This window comes from Podarcis vaucheri, assembly GCF_965113315.1.
Source record: "Podarcis vaucheri genome assembly, chromosome: 5".
NCBI lineage: Eukaryota > Metazoa > Chordata > Lepidosauria > Squamata > Lacertidae > Podarcis > Podarcis vaucheri.
In genome coordinates, this window is record NC_138763.1 from 14,915,244 (window position 1) to 14,941,655 (window position 26,412).

Here is a 26,412-nt window from a genome sequence, read left to right on the forward strand (position 1 = left end):
GGACAAGTGTGGCGCTATGATCTAAACCACAGGGCCTAGGAGTTGCCGATCAGAAGGTTGGCAGTTTGAATACCCCCAACGGGGTGAGCTCCTGTTGCTAGGTCCCGGCTCCTGCCAACCTAGCAGTTCAAAAGCACGTCAAAGTGCCAGTAGATAAATAGGTACCAATCCGGCGGGAAGGTAAACGGCATTTCCATGTGCTGCTCTGGTTCGCCATGTTGTATGCCAGCTCCGTCAGCCAATAAAGCGAGATGAGTGCCGCAACCCCAGAGTCATCCGCGACTGGACCTAATGGTCAGGGGTCCCTTTACTTTTTTTTAACCAATCCTCTGCACTTCCCTTTCCTGGTTCTTTCTCTGTACATCAAGCTTGGGCCAGACAGCCCTTCAAACAGAGGGCTGCTCTGTAATGTAGGTCACAGCCTCTTCCGCCACAGCCACTGTTTTGGAGCTCAGCCATATGGCCAGACCTGGGAGAATTATAATGTTATGAGTTTGAAGGTTCCAGTCCCCTTTAATCCCTGGATCCAGCAAGTGTTAGAATTTAATCAAGGCTTGGTGTGTTTAGCTGGGTGCCAGAATTCTAATCCTTGAATCCAGCAAGTGTTAAAAGTTACTTAAGCCGGGTTAGGCTCTTGGCGAGGTGTAAGGAGAACAAAGGAAGGGGCTCTGTGGGAGATGCAAGTGGATAGGGACCTGCCTCCAGGGCCAGATTTAGGTTTGATGAGGCCCTAAGCTACTGAAGCTAATGGGGCCCTTTATATGTCCAGCTGTACTCTGTCAGCCACAAATTTTCACTGTTTTTTGTGTTGAATACATGCTATATGGTAATTTATGGACCTAATAGGTATCTAAAGCCATTTGCACTTACAGAATATAGGCACCCTATATAGAGAAATGAGCAAACAAACGATATTTTAGGGAGCAGGCTAGCAGGCAGGGCCCATGACTTACATCATAGGAGCCTACACAACACAAAACACTGTTGCTGTATGTAGGTTTTGTTTTATTTGTTTTTCATCTTATATTTTTGAAATGTACATCCAGGGGTTTTTTCCCCTTTAAATTTTTTTTGGGGGGCCCAAGAGAGTGGGGCCCTAAGCTATAGCTTGTTTAGCTTATATGTAAACCCGGCACTGCCTCCCTCCCTCAACTCCCACTTAGTGAGAAGGACAAAAGCCAGAGTGTTTTTAGGACTGACTGAGAAGCAAACTGGAAAGCCCAAAAGGCAGAGAAATAGTTGAGCTCTGCTATAATCTAAGGTTGTGGCTATGGGACAAGCAAGACCTTTTTGATGTGTTAATACTGTGAACCCCTCCACCATAGGCTCAGGTTGTACATATGTGTAAATACACCATATATTTATGTGATATATATATACATATATATATACACACACACACATACATACATACATACAGTGGTACCTCGGGATGCAAACAGGATCTATTCCGGAGCCCCGTTCGCATCCTGAAGTGAACGCAACCCACGTCCGCTCGTCGCGTTTCGCCGCTTCCGCGCATGCACATGACGATTTTTTGACCACCTGTGCATGTGTGCGCGGCGAAACCCAGAAGTAACGTGCTCTGTTACTTCCAGGTCCCCGCATAGCGCAACCCGAAAATACTTAACTTGAAGCACATTTATCCTGAGGTATGACTGTGTGTGTATATGTGTGTGTGTGTGTGTGTGTGTGTATCTCACAATCTCACAAAGACACCGCAGTCTCGTCTGTGCCTCGTTTCCAAAAGGAAAACACAGACCACCTGGAATCTGTGGGATCTCGCACCGCTCAGAGATTGGAGTGGTGTGCAACACTACTATGGTTTCTAAGGGACTTCACCACTAACCCAAACCGCCTCCAGAATAGCTCAGAAGTGGCTGTGCAGAATCTAGCATCCTTTTACCAAGAAGCGTTTGAATTTGATATCCCACTTTATCACTACCCTAAGGAGTCTCAAAGCGGCTAACCATCTCCTTTCCCTTCCTCCCCCACAACAAACACTCTGTGAGGTGAGTGAGGCTGAGAGACTTCAGAGAAGTGTGACTAGCCCAAGGTCACCCAGCAGCTGCATGCGGAGGAGCGGGGACGCGAACCCGGTTCACCAGATTACGAGTCCACCGCTCTTAACCACTACACCACGCTGGCTCCAAGTGATGTGTTAGCAGAAGAGGGAGATAAGAACAAGTTCCGTAACTTACCGTATTTTTTGCTCTATAAGACTCACTTTTTCCCTCCTAAAAAGTAAGGGGAAATGTGTGTGCGTCTTATGGCGCGAATGCAGGCTGCACAGCTATCCCAGAAGCCAGAACAGCAAGAGGGATTGCTGCTTTCACTGCGCAGTGATCCCTCTTGCTGTTCTGGCTTCTGAGATTCAGAATATTTTTTTTCTTGTTTTCCTCCTCCAAAAACTAGGTGCGTCTTGTGGTCTGGTGCGTCTTATAGAGCAAAAAATACGGTAACGATGTGCTGCATGAAGAAGTCCTTTCTTTTTTCCTGTCCTTAATCTTCCAACGTTCAGAAGATTCAAGGGTCCAGCACACTCAGTTCTCATCAAGGTTTTTGTTGTTTTTTTAAGGGGGGGTTCTAACTATGTTTTTTGCTTCTGCCAACCTTGGGGCTCCCCCAAGCCTGCTGATACCTGTCTCTTGCAATGTTCAGCCATGCCACTCACCAGCTGAACATTGGAAATAAAAGGGGATGATGACATTGGCCCACCTTACAGAGTTGCTGTGAGGGTTGTAACTGGATAATGCGCGGGGAGCACTCTGAGCACTTGAAAGAAATATACAGATGGTGGTGATCATCACCTCCTGCAAAGCTGCAGTGAAGATTTAAATAACGCTGGCTGGAGGAGCAGAGACACTTTAGAAAGACCACAAATGAAAGTAAAGCAAAGCCCACCCACGTGAAATTAGCAGAAGAAAGACTCAGCTGGGTGAGTCAGAAAGCCGTAGGAGCTGAATTCAAGTCATTCTTTGATTATAGGTTTGGAAAAACACAACTTTGTCTATAACCTAATAACAGAAAGAGGAGGGGGCATCTTAGTAATAGGTGAGTTGATAACACAGAAACAAATTTGTTTGAGGTGGAAGAAGCTGCTTCTCTACTGAGTCAGGCCATGCAGCTCAGTCTTGTCTACCCTGACAGGCAGTGGTCCTCCGTTTTCACACAAGAGTACCATATTTTGCAGTCCTTCCTAGAGATGCCAAGGACTAGACCTGGGGCCTTCTGCTTGCAAGCCCATCTCTTGCATAAAAGTACTGATGAACCCTCAGGGATAAGGAACCCAAGAGGGTCACACTCATCCAGTCTCCCCCCCCCCAGCCTTAGTTTTACCCACCTGTTGTGTACCTGCCATCTCCAAATAATCATTCCCTAGCTGGATCAAGAGAGCCAGTGTGGTGTAGTGGTTAAGAGCGGTAGACTCGTATTCTGGTGAACCGGGTTCGCGTCTCCACTCCTCCACTTGCAGCTGCTGGGTGACCTTGGGCTAGTCACACTTCTTTGAAGTCTCTCAGACCCACTCACCTCACAGAGTGTTGGGACACAGGTGGCGCTGGGTGGCACAGGTGTTGGGACTTGCCAATCAGAAGGTCGGAGGTTTGAATCCCCGCGACGGGGTGAGCTCGGTCCCTGCTCCTGCCAACCTAGCAGTTCGAAAGCACATCAAAGTGCTAGTAGATAAATAGGTACCGCTCCAGCAGGAAGGTAAACGGCATTTCCGTGCGCTGCTCTTGTTCGCCAGAAGCAGCTTAGTCATGCTGGCCACATGACCCGGAAGCTGTCTGCAGACAAATACCGGCTCCCTTAGCCAGTAAAGCGAGATGAGCGCCGCAACCCCAGAGTCGGTCACGACTGGACCTAATGGTCAGAGGTCCCTTTACCTTTACCTAGCTGGATCAAACTAAAGGTCCCTCTGATCTAGTAGACTACGTCTTCAATGGTCAAATGCATTAGGAACACAGAAGGCTGCCGGGTCACTGGAACATGCAGCTTGGCTTGTCTACACCAGGGGTAAGGAACCTGTCTCCCTCCAGGATATGTTGTATTGTTGCACTACAACTCCCATGAGCTCCACCTAGCATGGCCACTGGCCAGGGATGCTGGGAGCTGTAGCAGCTGTAGTTCACCAATATCTGGAGGGCCATAAGTTCCATAACCTTGGTCTATCCTGACTGGCATTGGCCTTCCAGGGTATCAGACAGGGTTCCTTCTGAAGAGAAGAGTTTGGACTTGATATCCTGCCTTTCACTCCCCGTAAGGAGTCTCAAAGCGGCTAACAACCTCCTTTCCCTTCCTCCCCCACAACAAACATTCTGTGAGGTGAGTGGGGCTGAGAGACGTCAGAGAAGTGTGACTAGCCCAAGGTCACCCAGCAGTTGCATCTGGAGGAGCAGGGAAGCGAACCCGGTTCACCAGATTACGAGCCCATTGCTCCTAACCACTACACCACACTGGCTCTCTGAGCCCTACCTGGAGATGGACCAGGGACCTCCTCATGCTCTTCCATTGAACTATGGCCTTTCCTCACTTTGACTTAGTAAAATATATGCAGCACTGCTAGCTGAGTGTGGGGTTCTCTGCAGAGATAGTGGTACAACGGCTGGCTGCACTGAATTTTTATTCATTTCTGTTATTATGAACACACACACCCAATAGAATCGCATGGTGTGTGTATGTTTTTCCCTTCTTAGACAGCCCCACCTTCCAAGGGCTGCCTGAAGCTTGGATGCACAACACAGCATTAGCTATTAAGTCACTAATTATGAAAAGCTGAGTGTGTTGGGAAAACATGTAGATCTTCAAAGGCAGGTGCAAAATGCAGAGCTGAGTCACTGGGGAAAAAAGTCAACCTGATTTCCTCTCAATACCAGCAATTTCACACTCGCCGTTGAAGGGGATTTAGACCTGCTGCTTGTTATGAAAGCTGTGGGAAGGCCTTTCGATTTGCTGTGGTTGTTGAAGTTTCTTGCACCAATGCTATCTCTGGCCCCGGTCCAGTCCTAGCGCCATAAGAATAAGCTGTCAACATGGGACAAGTAACCTGGGAATGCTGCTGGGATGTGAATTTGAAGTCACATCCAAATTGCATTTCTTTCCAAGTAAGATAACCCAGACTGTATCCTCACTCACTGCATAACCCTAGGAATATCTACTTAGAAGCAAGTCTCACTGCTAGAGATGGAAGCATCTGACCATTTTGGTTTTCCCAGTTTCCTGTTTCTCCCATCTTAAGTTCAGTTCTCCGCATTTCTGCAACAACTGGTGAATCTTTTTTTTTAAAAAAATAAATATTGAAAATTCACCAGAGTTAATTTCTTCTAATAAACACAATTTTGTATGCAGTGCTGACTGGTGTACATAGTTTTGCAAGCAATTTTCCTTAATATAATGCATATTTGTGTGCTATTCTCATTAATACATTCATTTTCATGCACAATTTCCACTCACTAATATCTGTGTTTTGGCAAATGTCGTTTGGCTGGAAAACCGCACCACAAAATTTGGAGAAGTACAAATTTCAAAGGATCTCTTGTGTTTCGGTTTGCATATTGTTCTGGAAAATGCAAAATTAGGATTGCAGCCTACGAAAGGCTTAGATACCTATGCGAACTTCTGATTTATGTTCATGGGTTCCTTTCCAGCAACCTATTCATGCATCCAAACTTGTTTACATGTGTGCAAGCCTATATCTCCTTAGAAATATCACAGCATTTCTCTCTACCCACTAACTTCTTTCCCCTCTTTCTAGGCAAAACTGCTAGAGAATTGGGTGAAATTGCATGTTTCTCCTCTTTTTATGAAAAAGGAATCACTGCTTCTTTGCCACATGTGTACAGGTACAGCATGTTGACTTGATTTAAGGCCGCATCAACTTTGCCAATGCTCTTTCTGTATCTAATCCTTTCATTTTATTACTGTACTTTCCTTTAGCATGAATTGTTGCAATCCTGTGTGGCTGTATGAATTGTTAACAGTGTTAAATAATGGAGCACGATACTGTTTACCAGCAGAGATTAAATTGCATTTCTGGAGCTTTTATTTGCTCTTTTTAAAAGGATCTTCACCCATAGTATTTCCCTAATGAATCCATTATTATCTATTGCTGTAGTTTCAATGACTCACCACACAATACAGATCCTCCCCTTTTTATCCAGTGTTTTTTTTTTTATGCGCCCAACAAAACACAATCAATAGGAGCAGCTAACAGATTGCTCAAATGAAGTTGGACAATTTCAGTGAAAGCACTGCACATCATTAACAGTGACTATTCACTGCCTATGAATAAAGGAAATAATGCCGCTTTAAAATAATTATCAACAAGCATAACCTCTTTAAGTACTGCTCATTTCTATGTATCCCCCCCACCCCACCCCACCCCCGCCATAACACTCAGGTCTAACAATGCCACCACTTTGCCTGCTGGTGAGTCAGTGGTTATGAAATATGCAAATTGGTCCAAACAAAATTAGAACCATCATCCTGTAGCGCTATCTTCCTTCCCCTGTCTACTTTGTGGCCTCATTCCAGTCTTCAAAATCAGCCCCTCTGAGATATCCGGTCTACTTCCAGTCAAATAATCCAAAGGCAACACATCTCCCATCCCTTCAAGTTTGTTTGAGACACTGGATACAGCATTATCACAGCACATCCTTAGAGAGCTACAACCAGGCCTCCTTCTCCTCTCTCCATTCAATTCTGCCTGTAACTAGAACTCTTTGTTTGAGTTAGGCATCCCAAACAGGTCCGAAGTGTATTCCTCCATTCAAGCGCACTTAATGCAATCATCCCCAAAATTCATCCTTTCTCTTTCTGGTCAGTTCCTGCATATGATTTACATTCCAGGATTATTATTTTTTTAAAGAACATAAGAAGAATCCAAAGGTCTATCCGGCCTAGTATTCAGCTCCCACAGTGGCCTGCCAAATCATATAGGAAGCCCCACAAACAGGACATGAGTGTGAAATAGCATTCACCCATTGGATCTGTTCCATTTTCTACCAGGTCTGGTAGTTTGTTGAGTATGGCATAAAATAGGAACTAGGCACTAGTATTGCGGAAGTTCCATGCCTTTCAGTGAAGGTTATTTATACAACAGCACTGGCTGGTGGATCACGATGCAGAACCCCAGTTAAAGTATAAACTCTGTTCTCTAAATATCTGAGAAACCACGTGCACACCCTCCAACACTTTGAGGCAAAAATCCAGGACGCCATCTTCCCCAACACCATCTTCCTGTTTTTTATTGCGACAGCACGGCAGCCATTTTGGTTGCTGAGATTTCGCACCACAATTCTGCCACCCCCCCAAAAAAAAACTTTTTCTTGGATACTTGTGGGGTATGCATGTGTGTGAAAGGGACAAAACAACCACAACTTCACTTTCAGTATACACCCAGGAACCTCACCTAAATGCTGGAGAGCTTGCACCTCTGCAGGCACATACATCCACATGTGGTGGGAACGCCCCCAAATTCAATGTTTTTTGACATCAGTCCTAGAAGAAATCTATGAAATATCAAACAGTTATTAGAAGCCAGTCTAAAACTGGCCCTATTAAATGCTTTCCAAGACAACAATGCACACTCACACTACAAAGAACTCATAAGTCACATACTCTCGGCAGCTAGGAGTGTCATAGCTAGACCCTGGAAAGATCTGTCAGGAGTGAAAATGGACCACTGGTACAAAACAGTATGGGAAACAACCCTACTAGAAAAACTAACCAGCAATTTGAAATTAGCATGGGGACAAATAAAGGAGGATGCCCTCACCCCGGTGTGGCTCCCCTTTATTACATACATTGCCCAATAAGACAACAACATAACCCCACCCCGAGAGTATACAAATCAATATGACTGATTTGACCCAACAACACACACACACCCCTCATACACACACAAACACAACTCTCTGCAATCAACTGAATGCAAACAAACATGTCCTGGGATCTCCAATCTCTCTCCCCACCAATGAAAACTGATGAATGAATAGATGAAGAACCTATCCATGTGACACTGACACAAAACCCCCACACATACATTATGCAAAAGAAGGAAAAATATTGCCCCACCTTCTTTCTTGCACTTCTCCCTCCCCACATCTTTCTCACCCCCAATCTTACAATGCCTATGATAGCAGTGTCTCACACAAAATGTAACCGACCTGTAGTTAGGACTCTATGAACTAAAAACAGAGACTTTATATGCACCTTTGTTATCCCTGAAAAGCCTTCAATTTTTTATTTTAAACCTTCACTTTCAGTGACCAACATTGAAAGGCATAAGAATTCACAGGCCACCATTACTCCATCATGAATACTCCAGCCCCCACAGATGGGTCCAACACTCAGACCTTAACAAGTTTTGCAGAACCTGACCAGCTAGACCTCAGCTGCACTGCAAATTAACTCTAGACTGACTTTGCTAAATATCTGGGTGACCTTCTCAAGAGGCATAAAGTTAAACTTGTTTCTTGGTCGATCTCCCCAACCCTCATTTTTAGACTAACGGTCCACCAATTTCTAATAAATTGCAACAGAAGTTAACATTATCTATCTAACATCATGGGCCCAACTTTAATTTTGCTCACTATTGCACCCAGGCCATGCTCTGAATTGTTCCTTCAACAACAGTGAGCGTTCAAGATGCTAAGAAATGGTACACATGCATGCGCATTATGAGAATCTCACATGAAAGGGAATCTCACAAAGAACAGAGCTGAGGAGCTGTTCTTCTGTCTCTGCCCCAAGATCACATGCTGCCAGCGGCTCCACCCTTGGGATCCACACATTATGTGTGAATGTCTGTAGGAGAAAACCTACATGCAAAGCCCTCTACTCACAAAGGTTTTCTTTGTGTTCTGGAACTCCCTCTCCCTGTACAATGCCCTCCCATCAGATGTCAAGCTGATAAATAACCATACAATGAACTTTATTACGGTCTCAGACCAGGATTAAAAAAGAATATAGATAAAATAGCAGTTAGTATTTTCTTAACCGATAATTGTTAGAGCAAATGAGGACAAGGAAACAGGCATAGGATAAAACATCTGGATAAAATACAAGATTAAACACGGATAACGGATGGATAAAAAACTGATAATTAAAACAGATAAAAACTAAAAACAAAGACACGCAGTTAAAACAACTGTAAGAGCATAAGAACTAAAAGACTCGCAGTTAAAACAACTATAAAAGGCCTTAACCATACAATTTTTAGAAGACATCTGAAGGCAGCCCTGCATGAGGAAGATTTTAATATTTGATATTTTATTATGTTTTAATGTGTGCAAGTAGATAAATAGGTACCGCGCTGGTGGGAAGGTAAACGGCATTTCCGTGCGCTGCTCTGGTTCGCCAGAAGCAGCTTAGTCATGCTGGCCACATGACCCAGAAGCTGTACGCCGGCTCCCTCGGCCAATAAAGCGAGATGAGCGCCGCAACCCCAGAGTCATCCGCAACTAGACATAATGGTCAGGGGTCCCTTTACCTTTAATATGTGTTGGAAGCCACGCAGAGTGGCTGAGGTATAAATCATCTTCATCATCATAATCATTATTATTATTAATAATAATTATAAAATTAGAATTCCAGAACGTAGAGAAAGTCTATGCACACAGTGGTCTAACCACATAGAAAACTTGCATGTGATTCTCCTCCATGCTATGTTATATAATGATTTTATCCCAGCTATAGCTCAGTATCACAGGAATGGGGAAAAGTCCACCAGATCATTTTTACTGGGGCTGCAAAGTTTAGCCAATTAATCAGTTGATTTGCATTTAAATAAGGCTGCTCCTTGTACTGCATGTCATATTAATCATAACAACATTTTTGTATATAAAAAAATAGTAAGTTACATACCAAATAGAATGTTGCCGTTCATTGCAATAGCAAACAAATAGGTGTTATGACCTGCAAACAATGGCCATATCCCTTCTATGTTCTTTTAACACAGCACAGGCTTTATTTGCTTATCTCTAGCAATGAGACTGTTTTGTGTGGAATTCATGGCCTTCAAGGGAGCCTGTTGATGTTATCTGTGCAAGCAAATAATAGTGAAAAATAAGGGAGCCTTGGAGCTATAAGGTCAGCTCATTCGCCATGTTGACTGGCACACATTAAATAGGATCATTTGAGCCAGGCTTCTGAACAGTCCCCATCTAAGAACTATAGCAGAAGAGACGAGGCAAGGAGGTTTTCCTGGTTTCCTGGATAACTTAGGTGATGGGTGGGCAAGGAGCAAAAACAACCATCAGACAGTCACTGCTGCTGACTTCCTTGAAATTCTGAGCATCCACCAGCACAAAAATGAAGCACAGGCACTAATTATTTTCATGTTTGGGCTGTAGAGAATCTGTCAATTTTGGATTCTCCCAGTTTCTTATATTTCCATTCCTCTCTACATTTCTACATTAGTTTCGTGATTTATTTATTTATTTTAAAAAAACGATGAACATTCAACTGCATTTTAGTGTGATTTCTCCCCCTAACACACAGTTTTGCACGCAGGCAGTTTTGCCTAATGTACACATTTTGACAAAGCAATTCTCCCCCCGCCCCCAAAAAATATACAGCATTTTTGTATGTTATTTCCAGTAACTCACCCCCCCCCCACTGGGCAAGCGCTCGTGCACTGGGTGGGGGCAGGACGCATGAAGGGTGAAGATCACGCTCCCTATCCCCAGCCACTGTCAGGCATGTGACATCACACGCTGCCTGGGTCCCTCAATGTGGGCGACAAGTCGGTGCCCCTGGCATGCAGAATGCCCTTCCTACATCACTCAGTCATCACAGAGAGAGAGCGCAAAATGTGGAGCTAGACAACGTTGACTGGGTGAACTCAGGGTGGTGAGGGGGCAGGTATATCCTGAAGGGAGTTCTTGAGGAAGGAGGAGGGGAAATCATGGGTGGGAGAGGGAAGCAGCCATGAGACCTTTTGCTGCCTACGCCAAAATATGTTCATCTGGCACTGTGAATGCGAAAGGTCCTTGACATCTCCTGATAGGATTGGAAACGACAGAGTTCTGCCCGAAACCCTGGGGAGCTGCTGCCCAGTGTTAGAAACTCAAGATATATAAGCTAGGCACCAAATGGCTCTTTAAACGAAAGTTGTAGTCGCCAAAATGGAATGTCTAGCTGCCATTTTGTGGCAAGATGGCTCTAAAGTCTTAGTTTGCAAATGATGGACTGACTGTGATTGATTCTCACTTAAACATCTGGCTAGTTCAGATGACAACTTTGTCCTTGAGATAGGTTAAGAGCTTTGAGAACTTAAAGAAGAAAAGCCACTCAATCCAGGGACAGCCCACATGTATGTTGGCCTGTACTGACCTCATTTTCTTAATGTTGACATGGACCATTCATAACATAGGAATATTCTTCACAACTGTGAGCAGGGCAGTCGGGGTGGGAAGTGAACACTAAGCTACAACAATCAACTACAATGTTGTTCCACTGCTCCTGCTCAGGCGACACAGAAAACGCATTTTGGTTCCAGAAATTCATTCCTATTCTGCAGATAAAATACAACGGATAAAAGTCTACAGGGTGAGGCATCAGTGTGTGAAAACAGTCCACATCCAATGATCCCCAGATGGTGGAGACACCAGGCACCATCTGGGCACAGGGCATCTTCACTTGGTCACAAAGTGGTTGAAACCCAGGTGCAAAATACGCCTAAAGGTAAAGGGACCCCTGACCATTAGGTCCAGTTGTGGCCGACTCTGGGGTTGCAGTGCTCATCTTCGCTTTATTGGCTGAGGGAGCTGGTGTACAGCTTCCGGGTCATGTGGCCAGCATGACTAAGCCGCTTCTGGCAAATCAGAGCAGCACACGGAAACGCCGTTTACCTTCCCGCTGGAGTGGTACCTATTTATCTACTTGCACTTTGACGTGCTTTCAAACTGCTAGGTTGGCAGGAGCAGGGACCGAGCAACGGGAGCTCACCCCATTGCGGGGATTCGAACCGCCAACCTTCCGATCGGCATGGTTTAACCCACAGCGCCACCCGCGTCCCTTGCAAAAATATGCCTAGCACCTGGCTAATTTCGAACACTGCTGCTGCCAGTCTCTGTAGTTACTGCTGAGCTAGATGGACCAATGGCCTGACTTAAGTGTGAGACATCTCCCTAAGTTCCCTTTGGAATCAGGACTGGAAGTCATGGTTGCTATTTTCTCCTGCTCTCTTTAATATCCACGGAGAGAATGTAAGTTTGGGAAGGGGCTTCTCCTGCCACTGCTCTGTTCCTCCAATCAAATGCAGAGCCCTCAATCCACAGTTCCTGTAAAATGAAGACAAACATGGCAAGACCTGGGTCACAGATCTGCGTCGTCACACCTCTTTTGGCCCTCAGTTGTATAAGGATATGCCTCGCGTTGACTCAGCCCATTGGTCCATTCAGCCCAGCACTGCCCAATCTGACTGGCAGTGACTCTCCAAAGTCTCAGCCAGAGATATTTCCTGTATCTGCAGACCTGTGCGTCCAAACACTTAGCCACTGCACAGAGGCATAAACACAGCTCCAAAATAATGGTGATTTTTGGGTTGTTGTTTTGCTTGATGTGAGAATAGAAAAAGGGAAAAGAAACCTTTATGAGAACTCTCATAAGTGTTCCTCTCAGAGATTGAAAGGTGGTAAGTTGCCAACCCTTGGGCCCGAATAAAACAACAACAACCCTAGTTCTCAGACCTTTCTCCAGAAACCAGGTCCAACGCTGCATTCTGTTGACCAAGCTAGCTACAATAATCAAGAAGTCAGATGTTCAAAAAACTTGAAATGTGGCTTTCAATCAGTTCATGAATAAATGTTTTCTAGTGTGAATTACCTATGCTTATTTACAGGGAACAGGCACCTGTATAAATGCAAAATATATATTTTTTTAAAAAAATAATGAACAGAATGGCACTGCCTATCCCCCCCCAAAAAAAAAAACACCCAGCTGTTTAATCTCAACTTTGCAATGCATCTCCAGTGGATCTTAGGCATCCTATCTGATGCTAAGGGCAACCATAAAGAGGCAAGACATTGAGCTGGTGTCTGCATTGTTAAAGATAGCATTCTCAAACCTTAAGGAAGCCAGCCTTTTACTAAAATACTTTTTTTTAAAAAAAGACTGCTAAAATAGTATATCCTTAATAAGAGTCAAAGAAGAACCAAAAGGTGAAGCAAGCAGACTGCCAGTTAAATTCCAAGCTGCTTAAATAACTATATTATTTTAACTTAATTGCTGTGCAGCCACATGCACCCTTAAAATGATTTGAGAGAATGCCCTTTCTGCAGATTCCAAGGTAACGTCTAGCTTTAATTAAAAGTCAATTAATATTAAGTAATCTGACTAATTTTAATTAAACCTGCCGAAAATTGATTTTCCTTCAGCTAAGCAAATATGAAGTTCTGGTACAATCTCCGCTGGAAAAAGAAATAAACTACCCCTAAACACTCGCATTTCGGGAGCAAACAAATGTCAGCTGTTGTGTTTAAAAAGAGAAGATTTTGAATCAGCCAACATGAAAATGAAAATGCCAGTGGTCTCGCATAACCTTAAGAGAAATATATTCACAGACGTTTATTTCCCCCTCATCTCCTGTAAGACTGAGATTAAGGTTGCAAAGGCTGGATTCAGTGCTATTTATGAGCACGCAAACCAAATTCCGCTCCTGTTGTCACGCAGCCCATCCCGTGGCTGTTTTCTCAGAAGTTAGTGCCATGGGCTTTAAAGGGATTCAATCCAAAGTGTCAAAGGATAGCCTCATAGCCTATCCTTGTTTACTCGGCATTAAATTCCAAGAGGAAGGGATTACAGCACCTCTATGCCCCTATGTACATTTCCCTCCTTGGTCTTTATAGATTTTCAAAGGTTTTCAAGCTTTGCAATTTTCAACCTCATCTGTCCACAACATTAAAATAAAAAATCAAAAGCCATGCACATCAGTAAATAAACTGCAATTCCATATTGAGTCCTTTCGAACTCATCACATCCAGGTCAATCTCATTGGTTTGGAAGCAGATGGGGACGGAGGCAGAAAAGGATCACTTCAGGTGCTAGCAATGTAATTCCTATTCCACTACCCTGCCCCATATTATCTCGATCATGGCATTCCTCAAAGGCCCCTTTGTAACCTGCCCATATACTCCTTGGCTCTGTGGAGTGGTCAGGTCCCTCTCCAGCGCAGCCTAATCCTGAGCCACATGACTTGTCCATCAAGCTCAAAATTGACTACACTGCATGACAGGATTCCAGGCAGGGACACTGCCCAGTTCCCTCCTGCCTTGAAGACGCTGGGGACTGAACCCAGGGCATTCCTCCTGGACAACAAATGCTCTACCCTTCCCTAATTTCACCTCCTCTCCCTTCAAGTGCCATTCCGACGTGCTTCCACCGCAATCTCCAGGCAGTTCTCCCTTCCTTTCTTCACCTATGCCCATTCCTCACCCACCTCCCCAGTAGCACCCTAATTGCACCTGGTCCCTTCCTAGTAAGACCTGGTTGCCTTCCCTCCCATTTCCATCCCACTGAACCCCCTTTCCCAGTCCTTTGGCCCTGGCTACCTACTGGAGCATCCCTCTAGGAGCACCCATCCTCCCTCTCCTCCCTTATGGAACATTGCATGAGATTCCGAGCATCACGGAGACACCGCTGGCTCTCCTGGTGTCCACAAGACAACGCCAGCAGGGGCAGGAGGAGACTTTGACTGACAGGCTTTGCTTAGACGTCCGATTGCAGGGACACCAAGAGACAGAAGGATGGGGGAGGGGCCTATGCAGATGAAGGGGCGGAGCTATGCAAAGAGGCGGCGCTGGTTCTTCAGGGGCTGGGGCAATCCGCGGCAGCTTTGGCCGCCCCACCATCGCCACCACCGTGGTGTCCCCGAGTGCCCCCGTCGAGTTTCCCTTGCACAGAACTGCAGCGCTGCCATTCACTCCTATGGGACAAAGGAGGGGGGCGTTCTTGGGGGTCGCGCAAGCCGCTCGGGAGAACCAGGCCTTTATTGCCAAGGGGGAGGGGGAGAGAAAGAGAAAAGTGTGTGTGTTTGTGTGTTGCAATCTTTATTTCCTATACACACACCGCCGCCGCCGCTCCCCATCCTTGCACTACACAAGCCCTATCTCTCTCTCTCTTGCTCACGGCGGTCATTTTCCTCCTCGCCATCAACAGCGAACGGCCAGGCTGCAGCCCTCTCACCGGCTGCAAAGTTTCGCTGCATCTGCAACCGAGGGAAGGTAACGATGACAAAAAAAAGAAAAAAGGGGCCCGGAGCAGGCAGAGGGAGCTGCCCGCTAGACCCAGCTCGGCAGCCCCTGCCTCCGGGAAGCGTGCGCCTCGTCTCGGAAGAACCCAGCCGGCCAAGAGAAAGATAGATTTTCTCTGAACAGCAACAGAGCGGAGGAAGATCCAGGGAGAGAGAACCCCTCAATGCCGCTGCTGGCCGTCACATACACACACACTCGTGTCAGTTACACACACGCCAGAGATCACACGCACACAGGGAGACATCTTACCACCACCCTCCCCGAGGCACGCAGACCAGCGCGCCCGGGCAACAGCAACAAAACAAAAAAAGCCTAAAGCCCAGCAAAGCCTGGATTGTCTCACAATGCAAAGTTGCGGGAGATCCGAGTGCACTTCTGCCTTCGCTTGGCGTCGCCACCCTCCTCTCTCTCCTCTCCCCTCCGCGCACCGGCGATGTTTTGCAAGTCACAAGCGCTGGCCATTCTGCGCACCCCCACCCCACCCCCAATACATACACAAAATACACCCCAGTTTCACCAACATCACCCACTGCCGTCCTACTGGGAGAAACCAGATCTTCCCCCCACCCACCCACTCCACAAAAGCCACCCATCCCACCGTCCTTGATCTTAAAACTATGAAATCCCCCCCCCCCGAGGAAACAAGAACTAACCGATGCGCCCCCCCCCCCCGCGCGCCAACATTCCTGGCAGTGTCCAGATAATGCAAGGAGCGATTATCTATCTATCGGGGGAGGGGGGTGGTTTAAGCATTCTGTCGTTTAAAAAATGAAAAGGAAATCAAACTATTTACCAATTCCATTAAGCCTTGTTTTGTTTTGTTTGTTGGCTTAAAGAAAAAAGAAAAAAAGAAAAATCAAACCGCAAGTCCGCTGCTAAAACCGTAATTCACTGTTTGGATCCCGGGCGTTATCCTCTTTTAATCAGCTGTAACCCCGAGGTTCTTAAATCATCCGCTGGACACTTCCAAATTGTATCGATTTATATAATTTCCCCCCCTCTTGCTCTCCTCTGCCCAAGACTGCGAGAAAGAAAGAGGGAGGAGGAAGAAGAGGAGAAGGAGAAGAAGAAGGAGAAATCCCATCCGGAATTCATCGGCGTGAAGCATCTGTACCAAGCCGCCGCCACCTCCATTTAAATCCGACCATCAGGCAAGAACTAGAAATGATCAAACGTTACTTCTTTTCGGCTGCAATCAGATAATCCTACTAATCCAATAGATTTATCTCGATTTGAAATTGCCCTCCAGATGAATCTCCTTTGCTTGATGTCCAGTTGTGTGTGATTTCACAGCACACGGAGACTGAAGAGGCGGCTGTGTTTGTATGTGTGTAGTGTGCGTTGTGTGTGTGTTTTTTAAAAGGGCTTTTTTTCCAGGAGGGGGGAGATTCTGGATGCGCTGCTCGCTAAAAGAAAGGGGGGGGAATGCCGAGAACCTTGGTTTTTCCCCTATTATAGGTTTCAACTCCAAATTGCTGCTAGATGAAAAATGGTACAAAGGTACCCCTAGTGGCCAAGAGCCGAACAACAAGCCATCCCACTCCCCCCCTCCTCTTCTCTCTCTCCTCCCCCCTTCCTCGCTTGCTTTCTTCTTTTCTTCTTTTTTTCCGCGGCAGTCATCTGCTAGAGGAGTCTCTGTAAAACGGCCATTCTGCCTTGTTAATTAACCATGCTTCCGAATAGAAGGATAAACTTTATTAGCACCATGGAAGGAGGAGAAATGTACTCTTGCCTCTGTGTGAATCTACAGCTAAGAATATTGCAATGCTGTGCCGAAGAGGCGAATTCAAAGGCTGCAATCTTGCTAGGAAGAAGCAGTTTTGTACGTTCAAGCACAAGGCTGAAGGTTCACCGTAGCCTTGTCCGTGGCATGCTGTTGCCACCCTCGCCACCCCTGTGTGTGAAGTTTTTGTTTGTGGGGTTGCTGGGGTTTTTTGCAAAGCAGAGTGTCCAGAGATGTAACACCCCCAAAGGCAGAGAAAGGAAAACTCTACCAATTCAAGTCTCTTGAATCTATCAGACAGGATGGAACAATCCACATGCGGCAACTAACATGTGTTAGTACGATTGCAAAACGTTGCAAGGCATTATGGGTGGCGGGTGAAACTTGGGTCGCCCAACAGTTTATGGGAAGCACGGTGCTGCTCACGCAAGCAAGTTTAACTCATGTCCACATGATGACGTCCTCCTAAAAATGCAGTTAATATTCTATATTGGCACACGCCACCCAGGGCTGCCAGCTTGAATAAACTATTGGGGGCGGAAGGCAAGGCCTGCTCCACATGACTGATCACATGACATGGTGCATGCACACCCTTTGAATGGCAATGCCCATCAACTTTGGAGGGGCCCAGCCCCCTCAAATATTTTATTGGGGGGGGAGGACCTGGGCCCCTAGGATTTGGCTCCTAATCTCAGAGTGGTGCGAGATTCCAGGCGCTTACCCAGGGTTTGCTTTCCTCTGAATGAGGGACAGCAGAGACTGTGGTGTCTTTATGATATATGGTTTATTTACACATATATACAACCTGAGCATACGACAGAGGGGCTCACAGCATCAATACCCCAAGGAGGTCATGCTGTCCCCATAGCCGCAGCCTATTTCCTAGCAGAAATCAGACACGGCTCTGTCTCTCAACTGCCCAGGCTGCTTCTTGCTCCCAGTCTCTAGCTCATACACACAACTTAAGCCTATCTAACTAACAGACTTAAGAGAGCTACATCAATTGCCTGGGGTATCTCTGTATTTAGGGAGGAGAAAGTGGGAGGAAGCAGCCATAGCTGGAGAAGAATATTGCAAGGATGAGGGGGTATTAAAGGCGGAGCAAGGAGGTCACATTCTACATTAAACCAAGGTAAGGACTTTCCCTTAGACCAGCAGTCTTCAACGTTTTTAGATCTGGAACCCAAACATCATCTAGAGACCCATTTCTTAATCTGTCAGCGTTTATGCATATGGTGGCACTGCTATTGCAACTCATCTTAGATCTGCCCAGTTGACAACAAGTGGCTTAGATTATCATATGTATTGTTTCAGTTGTGAAGCGCACAGGTACCATTCCTCTTCTGCCAGGTGTGCAACTGTGGATGCACAGGGCCCTGGATGCCATAAAGCATGCATGGCCCTGGCACCAAAATTTGCGGGTGCCCTTCATGGAAAATTTTGTGGGTGCTCAGGCACCAAGGGCCCCAGGGAGCTGGTACCCATGTCTTCTGTCAACCCCTAATCATCCCCTCTATATTTGATCTTCATGAAACATGCTCAGTTCTTATGGGGCTGTTTCCTGGGGTCAAGCTGGCCTCGAGAGGCATTTTAAAGTTTTGCTGTTGTCCTTACTTCTGCAACCCTCAAGATCTCTTCCAAGTACACAGACACGTTCTCTCAGGTCGCTTCCAGGTGAGCTGCTTATTCAGCACTTATCGTGATTTTCTTGCACAAAGTTTGCAGGGAGGTTATATGCAACATCTGCTGTTAACATTCATTCCAATTAGTTTGCAGGGAAGTTACATGATGTTGTGTCAAGCAGTCATTACCCCACACTTTCTGGTGCATCTCCACATCACTTTCCTGATTTCAAAAAGTCAGTGGGAGGTAGTTTGTTTTGGGAAGTGGGCTTCTTGCACAAGTATGCCAAATTCATTTTAATTGCTGTTATGCAATCAAATCCCACCCCAAAAAAACAGTGACCATGGAAGTGCCTTCCGTGGCCCAACCTGCCTACAATCCTGCCAGCACTCACAGGGTTCACTGTAAGAAGGACCAATAGGATCAGCCTGAAAGAACACGGGGTTATTTTCTCCAAGAAACAGACAGGGAGAAGTGTTCTCCCTATAATCACTAGGCATGTAATTATGCAAACATGAATGCTATATTTTAATATGTATGAAATAAATCCTATTATATTGCATACAAAGTATTTCATGACAGGGTTTTTGGTTTGGTTTTGTGGGGTTTTTTTGCATTGAACTATATGTTCATGCCCTCTGGTTCAAAACAGCAAGTCAGAGGTTTTTGCTTTTAAGAAGTAGTTTGTTGCTTTTGTCCAACTCTACAATTCTATGATTAGATACATTAAACAATTAAAGTAATCTTGTGGCACCATGGTATGCAGGTCTACTCAGTAGTAAGTCCCACTTCATTCAGTGGGGCCCATGCCCAGATAAATGAGGATAGGAGTGTAGTTTGCTAAGGAGACTGGGGACTGCAGCTCTGTGAGGGATGAGCTACAGTTCCCATGATTCTTTTGGAGGGAAAGTCATGTGCTTTAAGTGTATAGTGCACACAAAGCCTAAGAATGTGGTGAAATGAACTTCAGGGTTAACAACAAATCTGCCCCATTGGATCAGACCAAGGACCAATCAGCAAACTCCTCCAAGCAATGGACCCTCCAGGTGTCCATGACGGCAACAATCCTCACTGATTTGCTCCTAGCATCTGGAATGCAGAGATATAAAGGTAAAGGGACCCCTGACCATTAGGTACAGTCGCAGACAACTCTGGGGTTACGGCGCTCATCTCGCTTTACTGGCCAAGGGAGCCGGCGTACAGCATGACTAAGCCGCTTCTGGTGAACCAGAGCAGCGCACGGAAACGCCATTTACCTTCCTGCCGGAGCGGTACCTATTTATCTACTTGCACTTTGACGTGCTTTCGAACTGCTAGGTGGGCAGGAGCAGGGACCGAGCAACGGGAGCTCACCCCGTCGCAGGGATTCGAACCACCGACCTTCTGATCGGCAAGCCCTAGGCTCTGTGGTTTAGACCACAGCGCCACCCGCGTCCCTATACTGTGTCTGAAAAGAGAGGTTCCATTTCACAGTTTTGGCTAACAGCTGTTGACAGAGCTATCCTCCATGAACTCATCCATTTTCAAAGTCGTCTACACCACGCAGTCAATAAATGTGGTTAAAAGTAGCTATTCTAGGAGTGAGTTTGTGTAAATGGGGGACGTCGGCCACAAATCATGCTCACATTACGATGCAGACTTTTTGACCAAACTGTCTCGACTTCAGCATTCAGCCAAGCATTCTGAATGCATCGGCAAGTCCAGTGTGTGCAGAGCCCTAGGCAAGGTCTAAAGGTGCCAGGAAATTTGATAAAAACCCTTTTTGCTCTTAAGATTCTGTGGCAGGCCAGTACAGATTAATGTTTGCAGCAATGACAACATAATTCTGTGCAAAGTTTGTCTAGCTTCCCTGAGATATTGGAATGGCAGTGCCTTGCATGTATTTTAAATTTAGTATGTTTCAGTTAAAGATGCAGTACCGAACTGGTTTGTGCAAATAACCTTGTAATGTTAATGAACCATTTGCAAAAATAAAGACACACCTCACAACAAATGTTATTGATCCGTAGAAAACACAACCTGAAAAAAATAGGCAATGCACATACTTTTGAAAACTAAGAAAATATTAATAAAAAATATTTTTAAAAAACAAATAAAGATACAGTGCATGAACACCTACCCACACACATACACACACACACACACACACATCCAGTCTATTTGACTTCACAATGGAAACTGTTATTTATTAATCTATAAACCTCTTAATGTCAAAACATTAAAATCCAGTGGCCCAATCCTTAAAATATGAAAATCCACCATTAAAAGAGACAACAAAACAATCCTAAGCACAAAGATATAAACACCCATAATTAAAATATGAAATAAAACAATCCCACTGAAACACACAGTAATTAACATAGGAAGCCCAGATCAAGAGATGAACAAAATGTCAGTGTAAAAGGGTGCTTCTCTGAAAGTCGGCAGAACACTAACACAGGAGCCTCTCTCTGATATCAGCAGGGAGGACATTCCACAACACTGGTGCCACCACAGATGGAATAATCAGACCATGACAAGATTAACTGGGTTCCGTTTGTTGATCTCAATACTGTTTACCAGGCAATGAAGGGGAGGTCACAAAGGTGTTTTCAGGAGCAGACAATGGAAGTGCACAAACAGCTTGGAGACTCAGAAGTAGATTTGTCTCTCTGTAAATTGCAAATTGATTTCCTCACCTGGAAATAGCTGTCATGTTAAGCACATGCACAATATTTTTAATAGCTGTGGGGAACCTCCCTCAGAGACAGTGTTTTGCCCATACAGCCTGGCTCTTGTGCAGTGCCTGAGAGCCACCTCTTAATTCAATTTAAACTAGCTTTCTAATGCTCATGGTTGCAAGAGATGTCTGAATGTGCTGTGACTGTGAGTACAAGGCTACACTGCAAGGCACAAGGAAGAGTGAAGGGGTGTGGCCAGCCACAAAAAGGGAGTGTAGAGGCACAAACCATAAGATTAATCGTAACGGAGGTCTCTTGTAATCAAAGGCAATAAAATATTTTGCTAGCTTACAACAGTTTCTAGCTTTGTTCCATAATCCAAGAAATAACACAGTGGCCAATAAACAAACAATTTTAAGTCCAGTGCATACTTCCATACAGAACAAGCTAGAAGTAAAAAGTTTATTTATCCTAGTGGGGTTCTTTGCATCTGGTTTTAAGAGTTATAGGAAGACTGTTCCACTCTGTCTCCCAGGAAGAACAACATGGCAAGGGGGACATCATCCACTTGCTGAAGATGAAGCAGCTGTTGGGAGTGATCTTCCTGCCACCACACTTATAAGAACTTTGGAAGTGAGAACTAGTGCCTAAGTTTGCTTCTCCCCCTACCCAGCTCCTCCTTCTCAACCGCCTTTCCTTTTATATCATGTCCTTAAAATTGTAAGCTCTCATGCAGGGACAATCTTATGACCTGGACGAGGCCATGAGGCATCTGGTCCAACATCTTAGGAAACTCACAAGTAGCGTGGGATGAAAAGTACTCTGGCTTTGCTGCTCATCCACCATCTGCTGTCTTGCTACTGTTTACATGGCAGTTCCATTTAGCTGCCATGGTTAATAGCCTGTGGCTTTGAATTTGTCTTAAGATGTTAAAAGCCCACTAAGCTGGTGGTCCTCAACACATCTTGCAGCTCAGTCACAATTCGGAGTCATGCAAGCTGTTTCCATTCGTTTGTCCTGAATCTAAGGCAAGTGAGCGCCACTCTGCACATAATGCACATCAAGATGGTAGAACTCTAGGCTTCAAAACTTCAAACTAAAAGCTGAGGGTTCTGTTCTTTAATGGCTCTCCCATGTAAAAAGTGGCCTGTGTGTAGCAAGTTATACATCAGGTAAAGGTAAAGATAAAGGGACCCCTGACCATTAGCCAGCGTACAGCTTCTGGGTCATGTGGCCAGCATGACTAAGCCGCTTCTGGCAAACCAGAGCAGCACACAGAAATGCCGTTTACCTTCCCGCTGGAGCAGTACCTATTTATCTACTTGTATTTCAACATGCTTTCAAACTGCAAGGTTGGCAGGAGCTGGGACCGAACAACGGGAGCTCACCCCGTTGCAGGGATTCGAACCACCGACCTTCTGATCGGCAAGCCCTAGGCTCTGTGGTTTAACCCACAGTGCCACCCATGTCCCTTTATACATCAGAGAGAGGGCTAAATGGAACCTCTCTCCCTGGAGTTCTAGTTTCGTTAAATGCAAGGAGTTTATGGTTGGGCATATTAAAAAATGCAACCATCTCCCCACACTTGCAGCTTGATGGGGGTACACCTCAAGAATTCTGGGTTGGATCCAATGTTAGTTGTATTCAGAGGAGACCCACTGAAATTAATGGATCTAAGTTAGGCATACTCATTCATGTCAATGGGTCTACTCCAAGTAGAACCAACACTGCAGACAACCTTCTACACTCAACCACTTCATTCTAAACTTGTAAAAAGGGGTTTACACAATAGCTTCTACCAGCCAAAAAAAACGCAAGAAGGAGGCATAGGCTTGTATGAGCCACACCTACCATTTGCCGTTCCTATGTGCCATGCTGCACATTCTGCACCTTCAACAGATGTCGGAAGGGGCGCTATGTGCATGCACCAGTTCTTTTCCACCATGAATGTTCTTTCGACATGTGGGTGTTGGGGGCAGGTCATGCAAACTCCCCCTTTTAGAATAGCTCTTGGTTTCATTGGGTAACACACAAACACCACCACCAAATTCGAGTGCTACACACAAGGGATACAAGTGCCTTCCTGCCCACTTTCTCTACACCATTCACAACATTGTCAACTTCCTGTTGCCCCTTAGGCAGCAATCCTGTACACACTTGGAATGGGATCCCATTGAACTCAGTGGGACTTGCTTCTGATTAGACATATCTGCTGCAGGTTATCTTTGCTTTCCACAATAAAAAGCCCCAACAATTTTAATCTTTTTTTGTAAGGAAGGCCTCCCTCCCTAACAAGTACTTAGTAATTTTGCTTGCCCCCTTTTTTGCAACTTTTCTAGTTCTTCCATTGGGGAGCTGCTGTGGCTCATTGGTAGAGCATCACAGGTTGTGGCTCATTGGTAGAGCATCACTGGTTCAATCCCGGCCATCTCCATGTAGGACTAGGAACGTCTGAATCTCTGAAGAGCTGCTGCCATGGCTTCCTATCTTATGTTCTGGTGACAAGGGGTCTATCATGATTTGTGTCAGGGAAGCATTTCAGGTAACCATCTTAGTATATAGTCTCTGTAAGGCTTGGAGTTAACTTTAAAAAAACACACACACCAAAAAACCCCAAGGAGGGCATGTACTGAAGTTTAATTTTGGAAAGCCTTTTTGATTCTTGGAATTCGAAAGATGTGTAAATATCACATGTCTGAGTAATAAATTGCCTTGGAAGCGGAGATGATTTTTACAGGAAGAGTCAGCTATGCAACATCAATAAGCTGCTTAGCACTTGGCTTGTATTAATTGTCAGGTAGGGTTTTTATGCTGTAGTTCCAAATATTCCAGAAGACCTGGGTAGGTCCCATGGTTACTGACCGACACTGCACTATACACTGCACTGTACAGCGTGGTGAACGTCGCAGCAGCATGGAGTTTTAACCTTGGTTCTATTGGCCAAACCTTATTATTTAGAATAGCTGGATGCAACACATGCTTAGGCACCACCCCCTATGTCTTCCTCACTTATGCAGATGTGCCATGGAAGTTCTGCACACTCGGAGCCATGCACAGATGTTCACTTTTCTTATTTTATGCCATTCTACATTTACGAAGATCTCAGAGCAGTTTTACACAACAGAATGTTACAATCCCATAAAATGTCCGGTTAACAAATACAATTTGGGGTAAAGGGGACCCCTGACCAATAGGTCCAGTCGTGGCCGACTCTGGGATTGCGGTGCTCGTCTCGCTTTATTGGCCAAGGGAGCTGGCGTACAGCTTCCGGGTCATGTGGCCAGCATGACTAAGCAGCTTCTGGTGAACCAGAGCAGTGCACAGAAACGCCGTTTACCTTCCCGCCGGAGCGGTACCTATTTATCTACTTGCACTCTAATGTGCTTTTGAACTGCTAGGTTGGCAGGAGCAGGGACTGAGCAACGGGAGCTCACCCCATTGTGGGGATTCGAACCACCGACAATTAAAACCCACCAATATAATTACAATTAAATACAATTATAACCCACCAATATAATAGAGATTCGGGGGGGGGGGGGAGAGACTAGTGCAGAAAAAGAAGAAAGAGACCACACAAATGTGTGAATTGTGAATACAGAAAACAAACCAGCCAGTTGGCTGAAATTCTTACAGAGATGCAAAAGCCAGGAAAAACAGGCATCTGAACTAAACCATTGTAGGTTGGGAGTTCCATAGAGAGGGTGCTGTAAGAAGTCCCATTATCTAGTAACGCACAGTTCAAACAGCAACATTCCACATACAAGATATTGTTCCTTTAAGTTTTCAAGACTCTATCATTGAGTTTGCAGCTGCACTATACATTTAAAGCAGAACCATACCACATTAAAAAGTAATGGTTTCTCCCAAAGAATCCTGGGAACTATACTTCATTAATGGTGCAGAGCTCCTCTCACAGCTGCCATTCTGAGACCTCTTTAGGAGGCGGAATTGATCTTTAAACCACTCTGGGAATTGCTGCTACTTGAGGGGAACAGGGCAGCCTTTTAACAATTCCCAGAAGAACCCTTAACATACTATGGTTCCCAGGATTTTTGGGGGGGAAGCCATGACTGTTTAAAGTGGTATGAGACTGCTTTAAACACATGGTGCAGATGAGTCCTCTAACACAACCAAATAACAGATTTAAGAATAGATATGCCTTTGGATACATGGGTCTGATACAGGACAGTTTCTTTGATTACCATAGTTCCAAAGTTCTATAAGACACAGGAGGGAGGGAACAGGCTTCAATTGGTGCACAGTTGAAATGGGACAACAATGGCCTCTCATATCAGAATCTGGATTTGGGAGGGGCAGGCTTAACTCCAGTATACCCCACTTCTCTCATTCATTGATAGAGAATGGCCGGGAAAGGGGGGTGATATGTGAGATGATGATATTTTTGGCACATAATCAATTTCAATACTTTTTCCCGGGCTGAAATAGGAAGTGCAAAATCCAGTCTGTCCAGAAGGTAGGATTGGGTGGGTTTATAATGGAATTCCCAAAGAATGAATTCCTCAAGCATCCCGAGACATCGGTGGTTCTGTGACCTTGGCCACTATTGTACAAATCCCCAGCCTAACATCAGACCTATGTATACACATATCAACCAACAAAACCGAAAGTGTAAAGACCTCCATGCTTCAGCAGACCTCAGAGCAAAGAATCATGCGTCCAAGTCCGTGGTCACTGAGGATGCAATTCTATACATTTAGGAGCAACTGTAAATTCTATGCCTTCTGTAGGTCTACTACTTGAAATCAGTGGCTTACTCCAAGGTAAGTAACAATGAACACACACATTTCCACACTTTAGTGGGCATTTTGGTAGTACCCAATCTGTTATGTTCAATAGAATAGTCTGCCTGGTACTTTATTTAGAAGGACTGAATCATATTCAAAAGTTCACGAGTTGTTGCATAACAAACCCTTCATCATCCCTTCTTAGCCTCTTCACTTCCACAGACGTATTATGTAAATACACGTTGCTATATTTTCTTACCAGCCGCATTTTGCAGTCACAGGCAGAATAAGAACATAATGACCTACGAAGGGCTCAGATGGATCAGACCAAAGGTCCATTTTAGTCCAGACTCGTGTTTCCAAAGCGGCCAACCATATGCCCATGGGAAGCCTACAAGCAGGGC

The 26,412-nt window shown here is 45.2% G+C and overlaps 1 protein-coding gene and 1 long non-coding RNA gene across 9 annotated transcripts in view; one reads left to right on the plus strand and one right to left on the minus strand.

Annotated features, from left to right (window-relative positions):
• NLGN1 (neuroligin 1) overlaps positions 1–26,412 on the minus strand; it is a 674,832-nt gene that overhangs the window by 517,370 nt on the left and 131,050 nt on the right. For 5 of the 8 annotated variants that reach the window (XM_082224063.1, XM_082224062.1, XM_082224061.1 and 2 more), the window contains exon 1: positions 16,051–16,647. The exons of 1 other annotated variant lie outside the window; for it this stretch is intronic. The gene's annotated coding sequence lies outside the window, so the exon portion shown is untranslated. Of the gene's footprint in view, positions 1–15,600; positions 15,659–16,050; positions 16,649–26,412 lie in introns of those variants that run through there. 2 more of the 8 variants (XM_082224059.1, XM_082224057.1) reach the window with 2 other exon arrangements.
• LOC309533343 overlaps positions 1–26,412 on the plus strand; it is a 598,890-nt gene that overhangs the window by 37,358 nt on the left and 535,120 nt on the right. The window lies entirely within an intron of this gene.